The following is a 7,716-nucleotide window of genomic DNA, read 5'->3' as shown; positions in this document are numbered from 1 at the left end:
AATAAGCTGCACATGGAGTTCCTCAAGAGCAGGAACTTGCTGCTGCTGCAAATTAAAATAAGCTTTGGCCTCCAGCTAGACACAGCATAGCACAGACCTGCCCACAGAGTGACAGAGCTTTGGCCTCCTTCAGCACGTACAGGAGTGTGGTGAAGCAAAGACTCAAAAGACCTGTGACTTAGTTCCTCTTAAGGAGCCCATGACGTGGCCTGGCATAGTCAGTCAGTAACCCTGGACCGCACGACGGTGGGAGACCCATTTTGAGAAAAGGCCCTGTGGTCAGCACACTGAACTTCAGCCAACAGAGAGTGAGCGAGCAAGCAGGCGGTGAGGATCAGTGGATGTCCAAACAGGGAAAAGAAACAATTTACCAAATTCTACTCTAAGTGTACCTGTGATCTGGTACTTGAAGTTCAAACCCATGTTGCTGATCAGTTAAGATTTGGCCTTCTTGTATTTTGTTCTTTGTGTGGTGGAAATATGAAAAGAACATAGTGCAGAATACCTGGCTCACAAGGCTAGTTCACTTGCTCGGTAGACACAAAGCCTAAGAAATTTAGGGATGGAAAGGGCTGAGAAGTGAGGGAATGCAAACTGGATCACTTTCAGGGGGAAAAGATTCTAAGTGCAGGAAGGAAGTGCAGTTGGCATTGGCAGAGCGATCGTGAGGAAGGCGAGAGGGATGCTATGGGGACTGTGAAGGCAGGAGACAAAGGAAAGAAAATACCACAAGAATAAATATGGAAAGGATGTTTTTGTAACTACTGAGTCAGAAATCGATCTAAAAATGCACACGGCTTCCCTTAACTTCAGTTACTGATTTGTCAGCCGGGGGAGAGGGTCGGGGGGAATGCCTGCTGCCTCAGAGATGAGCTAAATCACCCCACAAAAGCAAGAGAAAACACTGCCAGGAGCCGGAATACGCGAAGCGAGCCAACGCCCCTTCCCGCACTGCCCTCCCCGAAGCCGCTCGGGGAGACCCCCGGACGGACAGCACCGGGCAGGGCCTCGGGGCGGCCTCCGGGGCCTGGGGAGCCTCTGCCGCGGAGAGCCGCTTCCTCTCGCGGGAGGAGGAGGAGGAGGCGGAGGCTGCGCAGGGCCGCTGAGGAGGGAGCAGCAGCGCCCCCTCGCCTGGGCTCGGCTCGCCTCGGCCCGGCCCGGCCCAGCGCTCCCCCGCAGGGACGGCGCCCCGGCGGAGGACCGCGGCGGGAGCGTTCCTCCCTCCCGCCCCGGGCATTCCCCGCGGGGAGGGCCCCGCGCTCCGCCCTCGGTCCCCCCGCCCGCTCCCCGCGCAGCCACTGGCTAAGCCGCCGCCGCCGCTAGGTGTCGCCGGCGCCCGGGCCTCCCCCGCGGCCCCTCCTGCGCTCCGGCAGCCGGTGGGGCTGTCTCAGTGCGAGCCTCCGCGCTGCGAGCGGGCGGAGACGTCAGTCCGCAGCGGGGACCCGCGGGTCGGCTTGCCTTGGCTTGGCTCGGCTTGTCCCGTCCTTTCCCCGCGCAACGCCCGGCTCAGCTCGGCTGGGCCCGGCCCGGCTGACGCGAGGCCACCCGGGCCGCTCTCGGCACCGCCAGCGGCCGGGCGGGCGGCTCCCCAGCACGGCCTGCGGTCGCTCTCCGGCGGCGGGGAGCCGCGGCAAGGCGAAGGCTGCGGGGGCGGCGCGGTGGCGGCGGCGGGGGGAGCAGCCATGTTGGAGCGGGGAATAAAGTGACTTTTCCTCGGGGAGGGAGCGCGGCCGGCGGCCCGGCGGAGGCAGCGGCTTTCGGGGCTGCGCGGGGAGGGGGGGAGGCTCGGCTCGACTCCCGGCGGCCGGATACCGCTTCTGGGCGGAGGAGGAGGGGAAGGCGACGGGGGAGAGGAACCGCCCCCGGACCCGCGGAGCTCCGGCGCTGCTGGTGAGTTGTGGCCGCTCATTGTCTGCCGGCCCCGGGCTGCAGGTCCGGCTCGCGGCGTTGGGGCCCGGCCCGCGGGGGCTCTCGGCCCGCGTGTGCGTGGGACGGCGCGGGGGGTGGGGGGCAGTGTGAGATGGAGAGGCGGCCGTGGAGGAAGGGGGAAGGTGATGGGAGCCGGGGCGGGGGGCACTCTGCGAGGGGCCGCGGGGCTGCTCGCGGGGCCGGGGCCGGCAGGGCCGCTCTGCGCGCCCGGGCCGGGCTGTGGAGGGCCGGGCCGGGCGGGCTGTGGGGGATTTCCGCTGCCCGCTGGCGGCCGGGAGCGGCTCCGCGGGGGCTGGGGCAGCGCCGGGGGGCTCAGCCCCGTCCGCAGGGGGAGCCGGGGCTTGCAGCCGCTGAGCGCCGCGGGGCTCTTTGGTGATCCTGTGTTGGTAACTATCCTTTCCCCACCGCCTCCTCCCCTTCAAACGAGGCTGCCTTCTCCTGACAGCTCTTCTCCTCTCAGCCTCCGCACGTATGACACATTCGCTCCTATTGCAGGTCTCCCCCTCCCCCCGCACACCCAAAATCTGTAGGTTTCTGTGCGTGGCATAAGAGGTTTTGTGCCCTGAGCCCGGAGTTCGTAGATGACAGGATACGTGAGCATTTGCTGACCCTGAACTTGTGTGAACTCTCCTCCCTCCCCTTCCTCTCCGATATGTAACGGCTTGAGTCCGGTGAGAGCAAAATGGTTCTTCTCGTGCAAGGACGGGGGAAATTAGGTGGCACTGGGTATATTTTAGATTTCATGGAAATTTACTGAGCCCAGCAGTTCCAGTACCGTGCTTGCAGGAGTGGATTAGCTGCTGCGTTAGAAGAATGTTGACCTTCATCCCCTTTGTCTCTTCTGCAACAATTTCGGTAGCTGGCTGGAGTTGCTCTGAACTCATTGCCGTCTTCGGCACTTTGCTAATGGTGGTCAACAGTATTATGGGTGTTGTGAGGGAAACAGGGCTAGGGTATATCATAATCCAAACTAAATTTTAAAAACATCTGGGTTGTGGGGTTTTTTTAATTTTTGGTGAATAATTTATGGTGGTTTTTTTTCTTTTTATAATTTAACAGAACAAAGATCAATACCAACTTTCTTGCAGCTGTCATGGCATAGATATGAGGAGAGGAAGCCTGGTTTAACGTTCTTCCATTCTCCCCCCCCCCCCCCTTTTAATCATATTAATTGAACTGGAAACTGGATACCCAAAGGTTAAATACTCAGATGATGTGGGGCAGAAGAAAACATTTATGAAATTGGACTTAGTACCAAATTCAAGTTTGTTTTCTTATTAGAATTGGAGAAAAGTAAAGTAGGTGATCTGGTATTTTATGTGCTTAAGATGTTAAATAAATTGCCATACTCCTTTGCTGTAGGAATTCTGTATCCTCATACGCAGCTCTTGTTTTTTATATCTGCACTTCAATAAGTGATGTGAGAGAGACTTGTTTTGAATAATTAACACAAAAGTAACAGTTATGAAAACATGAAATCATGTTTGAAATGCATAGTAAAAAATTTCCTTAAAAATTTTCTATACTTGAAAGAACAAACTGAATTTACTTCTCCAACATAGAGAAACCATTATAATGTTAACTTGGCATTAAAGGGGCCGCTTAAATTTGAAAGATGAAAGCATAATTTTTGACGGTGTTATTTAAATACTGCTTTGGCAATAATGAGTCTGGCTTACAAAAATCTTTAGTAAGGATAACGCAGTGAAGTTCCTACCTTGCATTTGCATGCTGTGTGGTGTAGCCCTGTGTTTACCCGGGATGGAGCGCTATACAAATCAGTAGGTGGGGTCTGCCTACATCCATACCAAAGAGTTTGCAAATTGGAGCCTGTGTTGTCTGAAGGAAATTACAGCTTGAAAGTGGCGAGTCATTCATTTTAAGCTTGGCTAAGGATGCAGTGCATTAACTGATCATCTTAATATGTAAAATGTCACTAATGTGTAGTGAAAGACTTGATTTATAATTCCAAATATAATTAGATTGAGAATAACTGAAAACCAGAAGAGGGCTATGTTTTTTCCCCTGAATGGCTCTGGCTTCAATTTTTGCCCAATGCTGCAGTGTGAAAATACGATACAGCTTATGACATGTATGTTAAGATCTTCTGTATGCCTGTGTTGTTGTTACAATGTGGAGCTCAGGGTAAAACTATGCAGAATTTTTTGAATGGCTTACTAACATACCAAGTCTTCTAATTTCTTAAATTACTACCTGCTGCAAGAAGAAAAAAAAAAAGAATGTTTCACTAGTCTTAATAAGTTCTGGTTCAGTACAGTGTATTTGAGTAATTGCATGTAACAGTGCAATCAGGAACGGCTTCGTTGGAGGCTGATTCAGTGAACAGTCTGCATTAAAACCTTTCCAGGAATTTGCTGTTTACCCTCTTTTCCCATTTCATGGAAGCTGTTCATATTTCGCATACTGATCAGCTTCTATTTGTTGGCCAAGAAAGCTAGTCTGCTTTTTTTTAAAAAATGCATATGTACTAGTTGTGTGCTTATTGAATGCATAATCTAGTGCGATGTGGAAATGTACAAGATCATGTCTAAAAATCAAGCTCAATAGTAATAAAGCTTTTCTAGCATAAATTCACCTTTGTTAACTGAAAGTTGCTTACAGTTCTTAAGTTATGGATATCTTAAGTTCTTAGCTGCATGCTTTTTAATGCTTGCTTTTTAAATTTTATAGCAGACTCTAAATATGTAACTCCTGAGGCAGCTGGACGCCGCTGTAATCAGTGCCACTCCAGAATTTGATCTAAAACACTGCTCCACAACGTTAGCTTGTAAAAATGCTTTTAAAATGCCAAATGTTTACCTGACAGTTACACATCACATTTAAAGAACAAACTAAACCAGTATTGCGTGTGATAGTTGTCTTTTTTGCAATGCATGTAATTGTAGCAGTGACTTTTTCCTTCTGAGTTTAACAACTGGAATTTTACTTTTGTGCTTGTTCACGTGCTGATGTAGAGATTATCTTACTTGGATGTTAGAGGTAAAAGGATTTTATATTTAAATATTTTGATCACTAGACAGTAGTTTTAATTTACTTAACATATTAAAGAAAACTTTAAGAAATGTAAGACTAGGATTTTGTAAAGAAACTTTACAAATGTTTTCTGTCTTGCTGTGTATACCTTTTGAGGCCTAGTAATGTTTTTCCCTGTTAAGAAGGGAAGAACAGCCAGTGCTTCCTCCAGGAATACTAGATTCCCAGAAATGCCCATTAATGATGTAGAATGCTTTCATTTTCCTGTGTATTTTGTGAAGAGTTGTGATGTACTTTTGACAGCTCTTTCTCTGAAGGGTGAGAGTTAATACTTCTTTTGCCCAACGAGTAGTGACAATTCTGTGTCCGATACAAATCCATGTATGCACACTCTTAACCAACCTGATAGATCGGCAGTTCTTTCTGAGTTGTTGGTTTCTTGGACTCCTTCAAGTGGAGATGTCAACTCCAGAGTTCAGTAGAACTGGCTAATTAGAACATCTACAAACAGTGGCTTAAACCGGGAGTGTTTAACCACTGATGTTGATAGTCATAAGGAATAAACATAATTGGAAGTTGAGCTAGTTTGCCAGCTTGGAGCACAAACACATAAAAAACCATTTTTAACAAAAGTTCCTCAGTTCTGTGATCTGGCTGTATGGAAAATAGTAACCTTAATGGATGCATAGATCAGGTAATTCACATCAGGCCAGCCTTTGATACCTCAGTCCTCATGTAATAAGGCTTTTGGCACTTCCTTGGAGATCATTATACCCCATGTCTGCCTGTATTGTAAAATACCATAGACACATTGATACTGGAAATAATAACAACTCTGTGCTTTACTGGCATATTTGGACTTTAAAAACAGTGCCTGTTTTTAAAGGATTAGAAATTTCTTTAAAGAGGGGACATCAGGCTGTCACAGGGTGCCATGTATAAGCATGAACATTATAAAGAGAAGAGGGAAATGGGTGAGTAGCATCATCAAGAAATGAGGCAGCAGGAGTAACTGTCAAATCACATTTTAATTTTTCATGTGGGGCAGATATAAGCATAATGATTTTAAGAAAAGGGAAAGTACCAACTTTATAACATTCTAAAATAAACACTCAAAGGTTTCTGTGAATTTTAAGAATTTTCTGCTTGTTTACTTCTGCAATACTTTGAAAATACAGTAGGTTGAAGAACAGTTATGTCATAGATTTTGATTATGACTTTTTTTCTTATTTTTTTAAGTCTTCTTTGGAACAACTAATTGTGCATATTTTATGATGAACAAGGCTGTGTTGTTATTATTGGGGGTTGGACAAGATGATCTCCAGAGGTCCCTTCCAACCCCTACCATTCTGTGATTATACCAGAACAAAGAAATGACATGTCTCTCATTTATACTCCTACAGTTCTTGCCTGTCTCTGTGTTTTAGCTTGGACTTGCTATGTATCTTGCATAAGTGAATGTAACTGTGTGCTCTCTAATCATATTTCATTTAATTAAAATCCATACCTTGTAGCTGCATTCCTTTCTCTGACTGCTGCTGGTTTCAAGGCCTGGTAGAGTTGCACGATGGTCTCTGATTTTTAACATCTGCACTTTGTCAGCCTCACTAAGGATACTTGCATGCTTTCAGTTTGCGTTAAAGCTGGCAGGATCGTGACTTTCTCTTCGGCGCTCAGTGGATTAGGGCATTTTGCAGGCATGTAGCAGTACTGATGCACTTATAGGGAACTGCCATAACCTGCATAGTCGTCTTTTGGGAGTTTCTCTCCAGGTATTTCTGACTTCGCACTCTTACCTTACTGATATGAAAGTATCTTGATAGGTTTGCGTTTTGTTGAGGTATGTGCAAAATGTTTTTATACAGCAATCTTTAAAGGTAACATTTAACAAGGTTTACGGTAATGGGTGTTGATTGGTATTCACTGAAGTAGAGATCTTCGAGAATTATCAAAGAATATTATTTAGCAAACCCATTGTCCTGTCATTGAGAGAAAACTGTTTAGGTTAAAAAGTTACAGTGGCCTATAGGAATAAAGAAGCTAGTTTACAAAAAAATGTAAAGAAGTTGAATTTGAATTACGTGAATGTGATTGGTAAGGGAAGCCGAAGACTGTGATGAGGAAAACCCATGCTGTCACAGACTATGACAATAAGGCAGGGCATGTTTTAGGAGGAAGATTAATTCTAACAAAGCCATTAGCCAGTTACAAATGCTGAAGAAAATGTTAGCATTTGATGTTCTTCAGAAAAGGTTGATGTTCTGAAGTAAGACCAGGCGACAGCCATAGGTGATGCTCTGAAACACTTCCTAGGAGAACTTGAGGGTGTTAAACAGCAGCCACTGAAATTGTATGGTAAGAATTGTAAAAGTTGATAGGGCGCTTTCTTCTGATGTTGTTTTTCAGCATGTCTCAAACCACTGAGAAATTCTGTAATTTTAGCCCAACTTCAGGTTTCTTTCAGTGGTTTTAAAAGTTACTAATATGCCTAGTAGTGGGTATTGACCGGACAGGAATTTAAGTAGAGGAAATAATTGTTCATTGTATATTTATAGAAGACTGACCTTGTGAAATCAACTTCTGGTTCTCTTGATAAGATTAAAAACTTCGTGTGGTATAACGTTGTTGATGTTGCAGACAGGCTTCTCTGAACCCTTTTGCTTGTCTGTTATGTGACATTTTGATTAAGGAACTAAAATGATAGATCAAGTGTCTCCATGTGAAATGGTTTAAAACCTGGCGGATAATGTGAATCAAGTGGTTAACTATAAATAGTTGCCGTTACATAACTGC

The 7,716-nt window shown here is 46.4% G+C and overlaps 1 protein-coding gene across 3 annotated transcripts in view; it reads left to right on the top strand.

Moving 5' to 3' along the window:
• The first annotated feature begins 1,283 nt into the window (after positions 1-1,283).
• Positions 1,284-7,716, top strand: part of CDK17 (cyclin dependent kinase 17) — a 92,770-nt gene continuing 86,337 nt past the window's right edge. Inside the window, exon 1 of one of the 3 annotated variants that reach the window (XM_064451274.1) lies at positions 1,284-1,890. The gene's annotated coding sequence lies outside the window, so the exon portion shown is untranslated. The remainder of the gene's footprint in view (positions 1,891-7,716) is intronic. The other 2 variants (XM_064451302.1, XM_064451283.1) reach the window with 2 other exon arrangements.

The sequence above is a fragment of the Phalacrocorax carbo genome, chromosome 1, assembly GCF_963921805.1.
Source record: "Phalacrocorax carbo chromosome 1, bPhaCar2.1, whole genome shotgun sequence".
NCBI lineage: Eukaryota > Metazoa > Chordata > Aves > Suliformes > Phalacrocoracidae > Phalacrocorax > Phalacrocorax carbo.
The sequence above is the reverse complement of the archived record's forward strand: the minus strand, read 5'-3'. Positions and strand labels throughout refer to the sequence as shown.